Below are 17,694 nucleotides of genomic sequence, written 5' to 3'. Positions count from 1 at the left end.
CATCCCCAATGCTTTCATGTCTTAATTTCTAAAGTTAGAATTTTGGAAGGAACAGAAATACACTGTTAGTGTTAGTTTACATATAAGTGCTTAAATTTAATATATGCAAGATATCCGTAAAAACGAGGTGGAAGCATATGTATGTGATAAGACTCAAATCATCAGATCATCCTCAAAACTTAAATATACTCAGCACTGCTGAGCTATGTCATGGACTGAACATTTCTACCAGCTGAAAATTTAATTATTTTAATTAGTTAGGAAGCATATCAAGAGAGCTGCGACTACAAATTCCTGGCATCTCATATTATGTGAAGCCTTTATTCACAAGTGTGCCCAGAAAGAAGAGTAATGATTTGAACAGATATTACCCTGCTGTATTATAATATTTGAACCTACTCTATGTGGAACTGGCATTACTGGCAGAAAATAACCAGTTCAAGCCCAGTTGTTGCACCCCTTAACAGGCACCCTTTCTTTGATTTTTAGCAGATTTTAAAGGCCATAACTCAGCTTAGATGAAGTGCTAATGAAGCTCAGTGCAACAGACCAGATTACATTTCACATAAATTGAAGTACTGAATCCATGGTGAGGAGAGGAAGAAAAGAAAGAGCAGGAGAAGAAGAGACACTTTACAGCCTTCAGACAAAGGGTTCGCAAGGAGAAGCAAATGTTATCCATATGCCTGTTCAGAAAGCTGCCAGACTTCCTGCAGCATGGTATTGATGTGAGGATGGAAAGCAATGGCCAAATACCAAGAAGGGGTCTAGAACAGGGAGTCTGTCCTGGTGTATGGCTCATTAACCACCAGATACATCAGCTTCACTGGGCTTAGACAATACACAGGAGAAGCAGTACCCAGCACTGCCCTTATTCTGTTCCCTTCACAGACCTGATACTCTTTGGGGTTATTGCTTTGCCAGCATGGCTATGTCCTGGAATGCTGGTGCTCACCAGGCCAGGAAGCCTGGTGCAGAACAGCAAAACTAACTCCAGAGCTCCACAGGGCTGGGGAGCCAGCAGAAATCAGAGCACCAGATGAGTTGTACAGCCCCTATGAAGAAAAAGCTCTATTACAAGCATAGGCAAGGCAATAATTACAAAAGCTAAACAATTTAACATGTATAACTTAACACTTAATCCATACCATTAATGACAATGTTTAGATATGCCAGTAAAAACTAAATATTTAGAAATAGGTTTGTAGTCACATAAAATAAAATCTTTCTGTGTGAGCAAACCAATTAATTATTAACAATGCAGTTGGGTCCGCAGTTCAGATTTTACTCCAGCGGACAATGACCAACATTCATTGCTGTCTAGGCTGAATGTCAGTTGCAGATAGCCATGCACAAAACTGTTGTAAAAAGCCCAAAGACTCCAGAAGACCCAGAAACAAAGGGAAAAGAGGACGCACTTTCCACACAAATGCAGAGATGTTGTTTCCACTTCAGAAGACCACTCTGTGTGCCTCCGGAACAAAGCCCAGCAGTGCTCCCTTTCCAGGAGGTCATGCAGTGGAGAAGGAGATGGATGTGAAGTTTGAGCTGCTGCCTACTTGGCCATTAGCTGAAGCCTTGCTGTCACTGGCCTCACAAAGTTCTGAGCTCTGAGCTGCCTTTGACTTCAGCTCTGTTTCCAGCCACGTGCAATACAGCACCTTCAAAGCCTGAGTGAGGCCCAGTGCTACCTTTACTCACAACCTTGCACTGCCCTTTCTCTTGCACTTCTATGAACAATGTGAGCAAAATGAGCAACTTCTATGAGCATTGCATACAAACCTGTCTACAGTGCATGCGGAGACATTCACACTCCCTAAGCTGATTATCTACACTGTTTAAAAAACACAGACACATATTCACAAAATCCTTATTTTTCCCAAGTACTGTATTCAAATTAAATATTCATCTCCCTTAAAAACCAATTAAATTTTACTCTCTAGCAATTTGCAAATCTAAACAGCAAATGTAGAAAAATAATCAGCATAGTAAGAAATCAGTTATTTCTCTGATAAGCTCATAAACCCTTTTAATTAAAGTCACAGTATTTTTAATTGCTAAAGGGAATATTTTGTTTATAATAGCAAACATTTCTAAGTTTTAATTTAAGTTTCAATCTAATATTGTGATAACTGAGAAATGGCCTCCAGGGGGCAACAGTATCCACCAAACAAAATAATGTGCATTTCGACTTTATCAAAGGATATTCTTGCATGTATCTTCTTGGGATACAGGAAAATTAAGTTAGCCTATGCAAACTCTGAAAAGTCTCCTGTGAGAAGACACTGAAAAAAACAATCACCATTCATTCAAAACCCCATTTATTAAAAAAAATATTATTAATCAAACTACAAGAGCATACTTCAGTAACTGTATGCATGCAAAAATTTATAAAATGTATAAATAGGCATTATTAGCTTTTTAAGTTATGTTAGATATGTTATGTTAACATATGTCAGATATGTTATTGTGAAGCCATCTGAAATACCTTAGAATTGCTGTATTGTGTCAGTTTCCCTGTCAACAGCAAGCTATTGACATGCACAGCATTTACAAAACTTTGGGGTTGACAGAGCTGGTGGCCTGACAGAGGTCAGGGTGACACCACCCCATGCGCCCCAGTACAGCCAGTGTGAGGGCAGGGCCAGCCACACACACAGGCATGCTCAGCCCTCACACAAACACAAACACAACCTCGTCTTCTGCCCTTGCTGCCTAGTCAGGATGGGGTCTCTTAGTGAGAAACATACCCGTATAATACACAATATGGGTCCCTCCAGCAGGCCCAGATGCTCCCTGGAGCAGCCCTAGGGAGATGGAGGAGGGTCTCTCACAGGGTTCTTGAGGTTCTCCACCATTCCAGCGGCAGACTGGGCTGCCCAGTCAGGCTGAGGAGCCACACACAATCACATAAATAATCACATAATCTAACAATGAGCACATCCAAGTCATACACGTTGGATGACTAGAAGCACGTGTCTCAGTGCTAGGATACCAACATTCATCAACCAGAAGAATTTTTTAAAAAGCCATTGAGATTCTGCTATGGGTACCTTTGAAACTGCCACTCCTGGGGACATTGATCACAAGGTGTTACTATCGGGCCGCTACTTGCTGGCAGCTGCCTGACAATAACTTTGTAAAGTGTTGTCATCCCTATTTCAAGTAACTGTCGCACTAAAATCCAGTTTTGCTGTTATAGATTTTAAAAAGCTGTTCATTAGTCATTATTTACAGTGCTATTATGTTTAAGCACTTAGTCAAGATCATGCTCCCCAGCTGTTCGGGAAAGGAATTATTCCAGAAATCTTGTCATCCAAAACTGCAAGAATACACATAGGAATGAAGGTAAATGCAGGTGTCAACTTGTGATGCAATATGAGACATGAAGTTAGTAGCTGGGAAAAAAAGAAAGGCATCTAAAGGAAGAAAAATATTGGGATACCTCCAGGTGCCATTTCTTAAAAAATTAAGAAAAATATAATTAAACTAGAAGACTGAATATATGAGGAAATCACAGTAATCAAAAACCTCACATTCAAGGAGGCAGAACTCCCATCTTCCTTCTGGACATTATCCACAAAGATCGGGACTAGAGGTACATGATAGGAGGAGAGACAGGAGAGACAGTTTAGTCCAGGAATGCGGTCAAATACCATCACTTTTATTTCGCTTTTCCAAGATGCTTGAGTAATTATGAGATCCAAATGTAACATTGCTTAGTCCACTTGTTGATCTGTCTTGTTCTGTTTGAGTTTTCTCTTCAATATCTATATGGCAGTCAGAATATCATCTTAAATTAACTTTGTCATGTTTAACTTGGTGGTTTTATTTTGGATCTGAGGTGCTGGTGGAATATTTTCCTTCATTTTGATCATAAAGAAGGAGCTCTATTTTGAAACGCATTTTAAATTCCATTCATCATGTTGCTTTTGTAGTTTACCATGTCCAGGCTTGACGAAGTGTTGATCAATCACCCTGAGAACATGACTCAGATAGGAGAAAGCACAATGGAAGCTGTGTTTCTCTGACTGCAGATTTTAATAAAAGGAAATTGCTCTTTGAAGAATGCCAACTTTTTTCAGTCTACAGCCAAAGGGGTGTCCAATAAACCCTAAGAAAAAAAAGTCGAAATAACAATCTTCCTCCATATGAACCAGTATTTCAGAGTCCATTTCAAATGCCTTTAGCAGAAATACTTCAAAAGAAGTTGGATTAAGCATCAATTAGCATGGTTTTAGTAAAGGTGTCCTCAACAAAATGAAAATTTTTATTGTTGCTGTTAGCTAGAAATGGAAATATTTTCATTGTTGAAGGAGGAAAATTAGGTGTCATGTAATTATTTAAAATAATTTTTATGTTTTAACATAATTCTGTGTAATAAAAAATATGAACTATTTGTCTTGGGAAAAAAAAAGAGATTTGACAAAGACATATAAAGGTATAATTTCATTAAGAAAAACCTGAGAGAATAGAGTCACAAAATCAATAGATATTCCTATGTTATTTAGTTAAATAAAACCTAAGGTAACCATAGTTTTTTCCAAGACCAAAAGTATACTGGTCATTTCATTTTGAGAGGTATTCCATAGATTTCTACTCTGGCATATTGTGCCCAGTGATCTGCACTTTGGTAATTTACTTGTTCACAGTTAACATTTCTTGTAACAAGTTGTGATGAGTACAAGATTTCACATCTAAAAAAAAAAAAAAAAAAAATAGAACTGATTTGAACATCAGCTATTCATGAACTGTTTTGTATACTTTCTGACCTTTTTCAGCCAGATATTAAGATACATTAACATGGTCCTTCATACATGCAATGAGAAAACCTACACTGTTAGAAGACTAAAAATCAAAGGAAAACCAAACCTTGTCAGCCAGCTAAGCTCAGTAGACACATGAAGAAATTCTGACAGGTAACACAGAAAACCAAACACCTGAAGCTGTGTGCATTAAGGAGGAGCTTATCTGGGAACAGCTACAGCTGTGAGGTCATTCTCTTACAACTGTTGAATAGCTGAAAAGTGGAAGCTGAGAACATCTTTTGCTACAGGTAAGTGGCTGGGAGTGTTGGACTGTCTAGCAGGGCATGTCTGCACATATCACACATTAGTCGTCATGACAACGTGATCTCTCCTTGCGTCAAAGTAGACCATTACTGTGGGTTTTCCACCTGATTCTTGCCAGTGCAACATGTCCAATCAACTGTGCAACTTGTTTAAGTGGTTTTCCACAGACGTTATTGAAGTAGAATGTTTACTATAAATTCAGGTCCTGTGCAAATCTTTTCCTCTGGAGAGCCTCCTCATTTATGTTTGTTAATTATACTGGCTCTCAAAGCTCTTATTTTATTATTATCTCCTTATTTAGTAAACTAGCATTGTTGGATAATAGAATATCTCTCCAACAGTTTCCTTTTGGAAACCATTAGTCCAATTTAGTGGGTGTGTCCTTGTGTCTTTTTTTTTTTTTCCCATAAAATCTGGAAGCATCTGGATTTGTTCCTTAGCAACACTTTTTAGTTTGCCATTTGCTTTTATTCAGCTCCCCAAAGAATGCTTTTAAAGCTGTAGTAAGGCTGGCCATTTCAGAGAAGAAGCTTTTATTTTTCGTCTTGAATGAATGGTGAGATCATGCCCAGATATCACAGTCTGACAGAAACATTTTTCAGTATATTAAAAACTGTCCTTGAAACAATGAAATACTTTTAAACTGAGATAATAGGTGAATTACTGGCAAGAATACTGATAACTTTGTCTATTGTGCTTGGCAAGGGCACAAGAGGAAAAGGACAGCTAATTACTTAATGTTCTGTATAGAAAGTTAATTTTGACTAAACAAAAGCTTAGACATTTATCTGAGCCTACACAGGTACTTCTTACAGTGTTCATATACGTCTAGCAGTTTGCTTTGCCTACCCACACACAGAGGGTAGTCTACTTATCCAGCAGACCACCCTGCACACTGGTAAATACCAAATCAGTAGCATGAATTTTACAAGTAGTGAGACCAAATCACCTGAGAGTTGCCTCCTTTGGACACAATAGGTACCAAGAAATATACATCACCCATACAAATAATGAAAGTCCTTCCAAGTAGCTCAAGGTCAATACATTGATGCCTGTCTCTGTACTTTGCAGTTCCGCCCTTCATCACACAGTTTCAAAGGTGAGTTTTTTCACAGCATGCTCAGACAATGGTAAGCCTGACTCTTTTAAGTTAATTTATAGTGAAATAATAAAACAGAGCAGAACAAAGAGTGCTACAATGGAAAATTTGTGCCAGCAGAAGTCTGTTCACCCATTAACTTCTGTGGAAAGGCCCTGAGACATACAATGAGCTGCTGATTAAACAGAGACTGCGCCTGCTCACTCACTGCCCAGAGTCCCCAAAATGTATGGTGCTCTCTTTGCTCCCTGGCACTCCTCCAAGTGTTATGGGTGCCATTTACCACAGACTTATCAGTTCATCTATATATAAATATATTTCAGAAAAAAAATGCTCAATTTCTCTATGCAGGCTTCAGCACATTTCATGAATGAAACTATTTCTGTCCACATATGTACATTACCAAAACCCTGCAATAAACAGTCTCTTTGGCTAGACCCTTGTCCTAGTCTACTCCCCTTCTGCTGTTTAAACAGAACAAAAGGCACTTCACATTCCTGAGGAGACATAATCTGTTTGCTACCCACCGCAACTCTTTGTGTAGCTGCTTTGGAAATTCACTCACTGGCTGCAGTGTGGAAATTCAGGCAACGAACTCCAGCAGGACAAGCAGCAGTTATTATTGTGTGCAATGTGAGATGGGTTTTTGGCATCCCTCTTTTGCCTCAACATCAAGCGTAGAGAAATGCAGCTGGAATTTCAACACACTTGGCTATCTATTTCTTGAATCAACTGAAATTCAGAAAGTTGTAAGACTGATACAAATCCTCCTTCTTTAGTCACACTCGTGTATAAACTGCAAATCTAAAGATCCGTCAGGAACATCTAATCTGCAGGGAAGCCAGGAAGAAACCATCTTGGAGGACATTTGACAACACCTAGCTTTTTTTTCTGTTGAATCTCTGATGTTCATACACACAAGTCTCGGCCTTGCCCCCAGGGCAGCTATTGATATGGTCAGCATTGGGATCAATAGAAGGAGGGCGAAAATGGAGTTGTTAACAGCCAGATCTGTTACCTGTTAGGAGGTCCCGTGACACACACCAGCCCTGCTACAGAGAGATAAGGGGTATCATACCATCATCTGACACAGCACAGCACAGACACAGATAGAGCAGTGTCAGCGTTGAGCACTCACTCAGAAGATAAGCAAAATGGAACAGAGAGACAAACTGGATGGATATCCAGCATTATGTCTTTTTTTCTGCCCCTACCACAGACATTTCACCTTTATCAGATTTCCAGAGGCTGCTCTTGCACTTCAGTGGAATAATAATTATAACTCCTCTCACTCTAACAGAATTCGCTGCCACTGAGATGTCCCACTTAAAATTACAGAACTCTGTGGTGCAGTGTTGGTTTTGCTCCCACTTAAGACCTGGGCTTTCATATACTGCAGAAAGACACTTGGTGGCACTCATTCAACATAATTTTTACTTCCCATACCACAGATTCTCTTGGTTAACCTAAAAACATGCAAAAAATTCCCCTTAGTAAGTTTTTCCTATGAACTCTGTAACTAAGACAAACTTTAGCAGTCATTACTCACGTTTTTACTTAATCATTAATGACGTAAAGAAATAATTCATTTTTTTGAAAAAAAAAAACCAAACAACTAAAGATCACTTTGTAATAGTAAACTGATGACTAAATTTTAGCTGAGATGCTTTTGCCTACCAATTATTTTGCAGAATCTTCATGTTTCAGCTTTGATGGGTACCTAAAATTTATTCCCTGTGTAAAATGCAAATTATTTGTCCCTTAACATCACTATTCATTGCAACTTGCACACAGCTCTTTGAAAACAAACAAAAGAAACAAGGCCCGACTGAACTCCGACTGATTGGATAGTTACCCAGAGACAACTGCAAAGGAGGTAGAGAGTTTCACCGGCTGTATCCTGTAGTCATTCTTATTTATACTTCTGAGTGACAGCCATCTGCAACCCAATATTCATACTGCATTTTGAGAAAGACATAGGGGAAGCAGCAGCACTCAGACACATTTAGATGAACAAATACCTATAATTCCTCTATAAAATCCTGCTTTTCCAGGAACTACCCCAGTATCCCATGGACAGTACCCTAAAGCGCTGCCAAGGATCACAGCCTTATCACTGACACCTGGTAGTTATTCTTATCAAGGCTGCTGAAAGATCTGACAGTCTAGAGGGGTTTGATTTATTTAATACCCTTAACAGCAGGACAGTATGACATTAGCTAAGGAAAATCCAACACCGTTAGATAGCCCAAAGCTTGACTGAAGGTGCCTCCTTTATGGGAGGAGGAAGATCATGCCCAGATGTCCCTGCACCTCACCACTTACCACTCTCAAAATAAAACTTCTGCGAAACAGATTACAAGTAGGTCAGTGGCGACTCAGCAGAAATGTGTTAAATCAATGGAGCACAGCTAAGCACATTCTCAAAACACAGATGATGCTCTCACCAAAGGTGCAAGTGGCCTTCCCCTAGAACAGAAACAAGGCCCATTGCCCATCCACACCATCCTTCAACAGCAGCCAAAAGAGTGACCCGCAGCTGTTACTCCCCGGTCACAGTGACCACAGAACTTGATTACTCCATGGACGCCCATTGGTCCTGAACCTATGAAATTCATGCTGCTGGGAAACTCCTTTCCAGGCAAGTATTACTTTTGTTCCAAGTTTCACCAGCTGCACCAGGGAAACTTCAACTTTTTCGAACAAATTGACCATTCCATTATCTTCATGTACTTGAATGCAATTTGTTTATATATTCAGCAGTGTTTACATACTTGAGGAAATGCTTTGCTGACAAGTTCCACAGTTGTCTAATAATCTTCATTAAAACCCAGCAGGCAGTTTTCAATGCAAGCAAAGATTTTTGCACGTTAAAAGGTGTGCGCCCAAGACAATTTTTAAATTTCAGAACATTTTACTTCTGGCCTTTCTAGAAAGAGTCTTGTATTTAAAAATGTGAGAGTATCATCTTCCCCCTTTCCAGACTTTTGTGCAACTAAAGGGCTTTTCCTCTAATATTCTTCTAAAAAGAGCAAAAAATAATCCACTGTCCTACCAAAAACACAGAAAGGCAAAGCGCAATCCAAAAGTGGGTTACGATTAATCAGCTGAATATCATAGCACTATTTGACCACATTAAGCACATCAAATACAAGGCACTTACATGTGCTCTTCACATCAAGCCAGTATACAGTGTATGCTGTGTCAGACGAATTTTGTCACCATAATTATACAGCCCTTCCCAGACCAAGTATCAGAGCATGAGCCACAAAGGGCACAGCCTCTCCAAAACGCTTTGATGACCTGTCCCTTGCAGGAAGGTGGGGCTGCACTGTACAGAAATGCCAAGAGCACCATTTCTGTGAATTCTAGGCACTTCGTATTTCATTACGGTTATTGTTTGTTTTGTTAAAGGTTCGTTAATGGGAGAAATAGGGGAGAATGGCGGATGGCCGAGTCGACGTCAGCCCCGGGGAAGCTTAGTGCAATAGCCGAGCTGCCAGCAGCGGTGTCTCAGCCCAGTGTCCGTGTCCGCACACTGCCCAGTGGGTGGTGCTGCGGGCACAGCTTGGTTGGCGGCCCAGCCCGACGAGCCCCGCTCCGCGGCCGCCGCGTCCCCGGCTCCAAGCCCCGGGGCCGGCCGGGATCGGGGAGCCGCGGCTGCTGTGCTGCGCTTCGAAGGGTTAAAAGCCTTCGAGCCCCATGCGTGGGAGGGGTCGGGGCGGTGTGGGGAGAAATGCAGAAAAAGTAGGTCAGCTGCGGCCAGCGGCGGAGCGGGACGGGATGGGACGGGCCAGGCCAGGGGAGCAGGGGCTGGCGGGGGGCGCTCCCTGGCCGGGGGCTGCAGGCGCTCCCGCCCTGACTCCAGGCGTCTGCAGACAATTTGCTCCCAGCCATTAGCAGGTACTCATAGCATTTACAACTCGATAGCTCTACCGCTCGGTACACATTTGTATTTTGGTAAATACACGGACACATTCAAGGAATTTCGGAGGGGGAAGGGAAGCAGGGGGAGGGGGGGGGGAGGAGGGGTGGGAAGGGCACTGGAAATTAGAAGTGAAGCACAGTTTGAAACTCTGCCTATACCACAGCTTTTATAATCAGCTTGTGACATGCTTGGCACTAAACACTGTTTATGTCCACAATTAATGCAGTTAATACTAGGTTAGTAACTGTGGCAGCCAGCCACGTGCATCGCCTGGCACATGGGTGCCTGCTCCCAACCGAAGAGGCAGGCTTTGCTCTTCAGCGCACACAGCCAGGCCAGTTCGAGCACATCTGGAGCCAGTTTAACTGGGGCCTCCCTCCAATGCAGCACTCAGCATTGCCAGTGTATTCTTTCACACAGAACGCTATAGAAAGGGGAGAAAAATTAGGACAAAAATGGGAGTGAGAGAGGATTAAAAAAATGGAAGTGCAAGGCTCTTTCCAATGGAGGCCACCCTGTCACACTGGGCTTCACAGCCTGCCTGAACAAGACCCTGCATCAGGGAGCCCCTAACGGGGCCTCCAGAACCAGTTTGACCAGTTCCTGTTTCTCCTATCTCTCCATGAGGTTGGATGTCTCAGCGAGCATTACACACCTGTAGCTGCTGCTGGGCATCTGTTTTCTCCACCCGATGAGGGGCAGTGGCAAGGCTGTTCTCGATAAAAGGTGGTTCACATAAGGACTGTACACATACCAATCCTAAGCATGCAATCCCAAGTAAAATTTTCCAAAAAAGTTTTTCTCAAGACTGAGTCACCATGTTGCAAGGAAGATTTTATGAGCTGGTTTGCAAAAATTCATTTGTACTTTTTGGGTGGGAGGTGAATTTTGAAACTGAATTTTTACAAAGTTCGAAAGCTCTGGCAAGACTTCTGCATCCAGTTCAGGGGTTCCTTGGGAAATCCAGTATCTTCGAACATTGCATCTATGTCGGGGCATACGCCTACAGACCTGCTCACTAATGCACCAGGCACACCGGTTACATGACCTGTTCTTCCTTTGTGGCCACTTACCACTCCAGTGAGAGCAGAATATACGTGCGAATCGGTCACTCATTAAGTAACGTCACTATCATCTGTCACGTGCTTGTTCACTTATCTGTTCCCCAAGGAGAAGAGTGTTTGTTTTGAGATTTTACATGCCCCTAAACATTTATTCCAGTAATGTCAAGGTCAAAGAAAGGTGTTCTTCACTTGCAGTAGGAGCTGGTGTAATCTGAGATAAAGTCCCAGAGGAAAGGAAGCCTACTTCACAGTCATGGCTTGGCCATCGAAAACAAATGCCTTCTGCACAGACACACATAATCCTTCATCTGGAGGGCTACCTCATGCTAGAAGAACATCCCTATCAACCTTCATCCTATAACCCAGTTCTTCATATAGTCTGAAGTGATCTGTCATATCTTTTTCATTCCCACTTTCCTTGGCATGGTTGCATTAGAGGTAATCTCTGTATCTCATTTCTGTTCTGAACAAGTCCACAAATACTAGAGGCATAGCTTCTTCAGTAATATTTTAATAAAAATTGTTAGTATTCTCTTACTTTGTGCTGGGCAAAAGGGAAAATTCAGCTTGTTTGTTGTTTTGGTTTTGTTTGGGGTTTTTTTAATTTAGCTACAAATTCACTAAAGGAAATTAATACTTCACAGGATACAAAAGAATACAAAAGACCACACGTGTTTGCTGTTACTGTTCTCCAGACTTCTTTCCTTTATTGCATTCTTAGTCACGCATTACTTCGTTTTTACCTGCAAGAGGGTAGCAAGAGGGTAGCAAACACATGGCAACACATGCTTTAAAGTGTGCTATTCTTTCCTGTTTCAAGGTTTTAGGAGTAACTTTACTGCACATGCCTCCAAAATGCACCAAGAAACCCAAAATAACTGGCTCTTTACCAGAAAAAAAAAAAAAACACTGAAAATGATCTTCAGCTGAGATACTTTTCATTTAGACATGCTTAAATACCACAGAATTAACACTGCATATAGACAACAAAAGGGTTACACACTCATCAGCAATTAAAAAAAAATCATCTATCAATGGAAAAATGCAAATGTACAAAAAGGGATTGTGTCCAAACAATGCAAGGATTATGAGGAAAGAAACTTCTATGCCCACTGAAGGGAAGTGGCATCCTATGCAGAGTGCAATCATTGGATATACTAGAGAGATATTTTATCTCCTAAATAATGAAGAAGGGGGATTAGTTGGAGTCCCTCTTCATTGCTGAGTAAAACTGCTCACCGTTTTTTCATCAATGCAAACTTGTGTTTAGGAAGACAGGATAGTGTATGACAAATACTGCCTTTCCCTGCTGTTGAGCTCATTACTATACTAATTCAGGCAGGAACACTTCCCCTGCTTAAAATGTCTGTCCTATCCATTTGCCTGCTGAGGATAATCAGAGTGTTTAATTCTGGTGCATTGCCCCAACTCCTGGGATGGCCTGATCGAAGTCAATGGAGCTACCATTAGTTAGTGGGTTTATAAGTGGGATTCCTTGGACTCACTGCTGTTCATTATATATTTTAAAACTTCAAAAATGGAAATGCACAAAGCTGAGAACAGACACGGAGTATATCTGGTCTTATCATTGAAACATTGTGTGTCAATTATCGTGTCCATACTAATGAAGTTAGTCAGACACGCTCTTCTATGTGCAGCTGGAGGGCACTGATTGCAGGTGTAGTTCTCTTGGATAACTCCTTGTTGGAAGAAATGTGTGGGAAGCCCTGGTTTCAATAAAGTGGTGAAGACTGTGGAAATCGCTACAGTCAATTGGCAGAGAGGTCATTTTAATTTATAGTTAAATCTAAGAGTAAGTCTGATGCACTGATGTGCTTGTAGGGAGCCTTTCTCTCTGCCCAAGTGGCTGCAGTGTACTTCATTTCTTAGCAGCATGTTCAGGAAGAATCAAAGAGTGGGAGAGCGAGCCAAAGGATACCTAGGCACACTGGTCAGTGGAAGAGGAATGTAAACGTGGAAGGCAAACATTGCCACCACCCACAGCCAGATATCAGACCCATAAGCAGCTATCAACCCTCAGAATAAGCACTACCTGTGGTAGTCAATAAACAGTCAGACCACATTTTACCAGCTGAAAAAGTAAGAAAGGAGAATTTTTTCACTTTCTATTTCTTCATCCTGTTTCCTCAGATATGCAGGAGTTACAAGAGCAAGGGATCATTATAAGATAGTCTTTGACCCACAATATAGAATAATTGCCCTGTTAGTTACAGTTGTAACTGTGTGGGGCAGAGCTAACTAAAATGTGCGCCTTCAGTCATTTGTTGACTAACCCAGTCTTTGTGGCCAACTCATGCACGTTCCACTGCAAATGCTTTTGATAATGCTGCTATAAAGGCTTGTGAATGTCAGTGTAGGAGGGCAAAATATTTTGAGCTGCTCAGCTTCACTTTATAAATATTTTTGGAAGCCACCAGTGTGAAATGCTCCATTCACATTCGGCACTGAAAAAAATAATGGCTTCTTCTAAAACAAAGACACATCTGTCAGTGCAGTAGAGTATATGAATTTACATAATCTGCAGCACAGAAAAAGTACTTTCTCAAACAAATTAAGTCAAAGCAGGCAGAGAAAGAACAGCATGAAGCTCTCTATGCAATGTCAACAATAATTAACAGAGTACTTTATAGTCTGCCAGTGCTTCCCGTGAATAAGGTACTCTCAGACATTTGGTATGAACAGGCTGCCCTCCTGTTTCTCTGCTGCAATCCAAAGCTGCAAGTCTTCGCTTTTACTGGCTAGCCTATTATTAACTTTTTCAATGTTGTATGCCACCCAACATTTCCCCTTAGAAGGACAAAGGGCAGAGGGCATGAAGACACTGTTGCAACTGCTGCAGGAATTCATGGGGTTTGCTTTGCCATGTCATACTGGAAAATTCAGGGAATTTGCTTCTTTCTCAGATGCATCAAAATAAAAAAAAACCAAACAAACAAGAAATAAAAACCAAACAAACCCAAACACATTGCACCATGCATAGAACTTGTTAGTCCTTCTATTCCTCAGGTTCCCTGTTGATACCTTGGGAGAAGGCTGCTTTCTTGTTTCCCTCATAAATGCATAAAACATTTGGAAGTTTTCTTCAACTCCTACTGATTCTCCAGGGACACGGACTGCAGACATTTTGAATCATGGAATCTCTTCTCTTAGGCTGCCCGGGCACAAAATGCAGAACTGATGTGAGCCTGCTTTTGCACACAGAATAGCACTGTATTGCTCCTGTACCTCTGAATTAATCACACTGCCTTTGCAGGTTAGATTTCCAGTATTGCCACAGAACGGGACACTCCTGACATCTTTCTCTCTTTACAAATGGTAAAACTGCAGCCTTGTCTAGAGCAGAGGGATTTCCACAAGTTTTTTCCTTCTAGACTGATTTTGACTGATTTCTTCCATGTGTAAGAGTGCTCAGAAGGTTGTCAGGGAGACAACTGTTGACACAGCTTTACCCTGGTATTTGAAGGGCTTGGGCAGTTGAGTGCTTTTCAGCAGATTGTGCATTCGTGCAGATGCAAGCACACTGGCAGAATACAGACCTGACTTTTTCATTTGCCAGTCCGAGCTCACAAGAAAGCAGTACCTCCAGACTGCAGCTGTGAGAGGAGGCCAACATACCTCAGCTAGTGTTACTAGTTTGAGCAACAGAAAAAAACCTGGTGACCAAAAGTGCAGTCAGTGTGAGACACAGGACTTATTTGGAAGGTTTGCCTGCACTGTGTGCACTGCTACTAGTACTTCAGGTGGTTGTTTAAACTCATCCAGGCCAATATAAAACACTGTAATAATGCTTCTCTGATGCCAGCATCCTTTGTAGAGTACAGCCCTGAGCCCAGAAATTCCCATCAGCCTGCAGTCTGTGCCATTGCCTCCAGCTTCTCTGTGGATCTCAGTGCTTTCTTCCTTTGCCTCCTGCAAGCTGTGACCAAAATTAAATCAAAACCAACCATCACGTTCCCTGAATTGGTGTAAAGGTTGAAAATAAGCATAATAAACTTTGCACTGACTGTGGCTAATTAGCACACAGGCAATCATTTATGATTAAGCCATGCAAAATGTTTGTTATTAGCACAAGAGCTGAACGCTACACTACACAGCAAAGGTCCAGGGCACAGAGAAGTTAAGTAACTTCCTCAGTTTGATGCAGCAATTCAGTGACAGAGGTAGAAATAGGCCACTCAGTTTTCTCTCTCAAAACAGGTCTAATCTCTAGATCATACTTTGATCTCCCTTTAGCAGCAGAAAATAAACCCCCTCTGTTCATGGTATAAGTCTTTACAGAAATTACTTTCAAGTTACAGACTCACCATTATCACATCACTGCAAGATCAAACAAAGAGGGGGGCAGTAGGACAGGAAAAGAAGGGTTACTTTGTGTCATTTACTTCTACAGTCTACTCAACCAAGCCAAAGAGGAAAAACTTTTTTTTTTTCAGACAGATGTCTTTTACAGCACATCAAACACTTCTCATGGGCGTATGTCAGAGGCATTTTACTACAAAGGCTTTGTCCTTTGCATTCACAGCAGCCCGGATGTTTATCAGGATTTTCCATTCCCTAAATTCAAGATCATATTGGGATCTGCATTAAGATGGCAGCAGAAGTACATCAACAAAGTACAGAATTCTTAGTAAAAAGAAAACACTAGCAGAACTTGTTCCTGCGCTAAGGTTGTGGTGGGGGAGTTCCTGTGATCTCTAAAGGGATGTCTGGAGAAGGAAACAGCCTATTTTCAATGTGGTGGCTTGGACAAAGTCAGTATGAGGGAACAATTGTCTTTCCTAATGGATTTACTTCTAGTAAATGTTTAAGTCCTCCATGCAAATCATGGGGCTGCAATATCACGAGGACAACATCCCATTATTTACTACATAACATCTCATGTGCATATTGTGCTCTCAATGTGCCTGCAGCAACCCTATGATTTGTTTATTCATAAGTGCAGTTTGTAATTCTTTAAATTATCTAACACAACAAAGAACATTACACACAGCAACGAACTAGATTTAACATTGCTACATACTCTTCCTCTCTTAGGCCAAGATTCAACAGCATCTTGCATTTCGTCTTTTCTCACCCCGTGCTCTGGTGTGCGTAATCTCAGTCCACAAATTACTACAGGATCAAAAAACTCTTGTATCCTTCCCGGACAAGGTGTTCTTCTTTCTAGGAACAAACCAGTCACTGAGTGTTGTTCTAAGGCAGAACTCCCAGCCTGTCTGCCGGTAGAACGGCACAGTAGAGGATAGAGCATGCTCCCCAGCAAGCTGCTGGATCTGCTCCACTCCCTGAGAATGGTCATGCCTGAAGGTTTCAAATCACCAAGACATGTCAGCAACAGTAGAAGCACCTGTCCCCAAACCCAATACTTCACTCTTTTCACTTAGGATGACACTGAGCTCCCACGAAACATTCTGTTCCCCGACACCACCACATATTTAAATGCTTCACTTGAGAGGAAATTTCATTGTAAGCCAGAAGGACACCATGCTCCAACACTCACTGCAGAAAAAGAGGATAGGCAGAAATAGCAGAGATGTCTGAGGACCCTTCTTTTGCTTCTGTTTGGAATATAAACATCTCACAATTCTTCTCTATGCCAATTCTCTTGTAGATTGAAGTAACTGTTTTCCAATTTTAGTGGTCCTAGTTTCTCAAGAAGGCAAGACATCGGGTAATCCTATACTTTACTGTCTGCCTACCACCACAGCTACTGTGTAGTCTCACACAGCATTTGTGCATTGCCCTTGCATTCACCAGCAAGGAACGAACAGACCCATCCCTCAGGCTCCAGCAAATGTGTATCTGCAGAGAAGGATACCCATGTCTGTTACTGGTAGCAGTTAACTCCTCCCCCAGTCAGTCTGAACAGCCTCTCTCTCCAGGTTAAACCAAATGGCTCTGGTTTTGTCTCAGAGATGAGTGAATGGATGTGCCACCCCAAAACTCCCACCTCTCAGATCATATACTACTAATGTGAAAACAGTGGGTAAGCTTCTGGCAGCTCTTCCTCTTTAAAATGGGCTGGGGAAAAGCAGCATGTAATTTTCTGGCAGCAACACTGGAACAGTAAAACTAATGAGTCCCCACAGCTATTCCCACCTGTTCTTAGAGCAATATATATATTGGATATATACCCACCCATGAGTTTATCTGTGACATTAACTCAAATTATAAAAAACTCCCAAAACCAACCCGACCCAGACCCCAGACTTTCCTGCACAGGAAAAACTGTATAAAAGAGCAGGTGGAAATTTCACCTGTTTCCACATCTTGCTTAAGTTGGGTCTAAGCTCCTTCCATAGAACAGAAAAAAAGCAGGACAGATGTGTCAGCAGCAGCATTGACCCAAGGGTGATACTCACCAGAAATACTGTAGTACATTAATATGGAGCAAGATGAGGGTGAGTCAGCAAAAGACGTTTGTCTTCTATGCAGAGTCCTAAAATTTGGCTCTCTGTCACAGGAAATTACACTAATACTGAATCAGAGTTCTGTACACATCATCGTCCT

The 17,694-nt window shown here is 41.5% G+C and overlaps 1 long non-coding RNA gene across 7 annotated transcripts in view; it reads left to right on the top strand.

The window, feature by feature from the left end:
* Positions 1-9,973: 9,973 nt before the first annotated feature.
* Positions 9,974-17,694, top strand: part of LOC120411488 — a 66,099-nt gene continuing 58,378 nt past the window's right edge. For all 7 annotated transcript variants that reach the window (XR_005603808.1, XR_005603809.1, XR_005603807.1 and 4 more), the window contains exon 1: positions 9,974-10,074. This is a non-coding gene — a long non-coding RNA (uncharacterized LOC120411488). The remainder of the gene's footprint in view (positions 10,075-17,694) is intronic.

This window comes from Corvus cornix, chromosome Z, assembly GCF_000738735.6.
Source record: "Corvus cornix cornix isolate S_Up_H32 chromosome Z, ASM73873v5, whole genome shotgun sequence".
In the NCBI taxonomy this organism is placed as follows: domain Eukaryota; kingdom Metazoa; phylum Chordata; class Aves; order Passeriformes; family Corvidae; genus Corvus; species Corvus cornix.
This window is presented reverse-complemented; position numbering and strand designations above follow the sequence as displayed.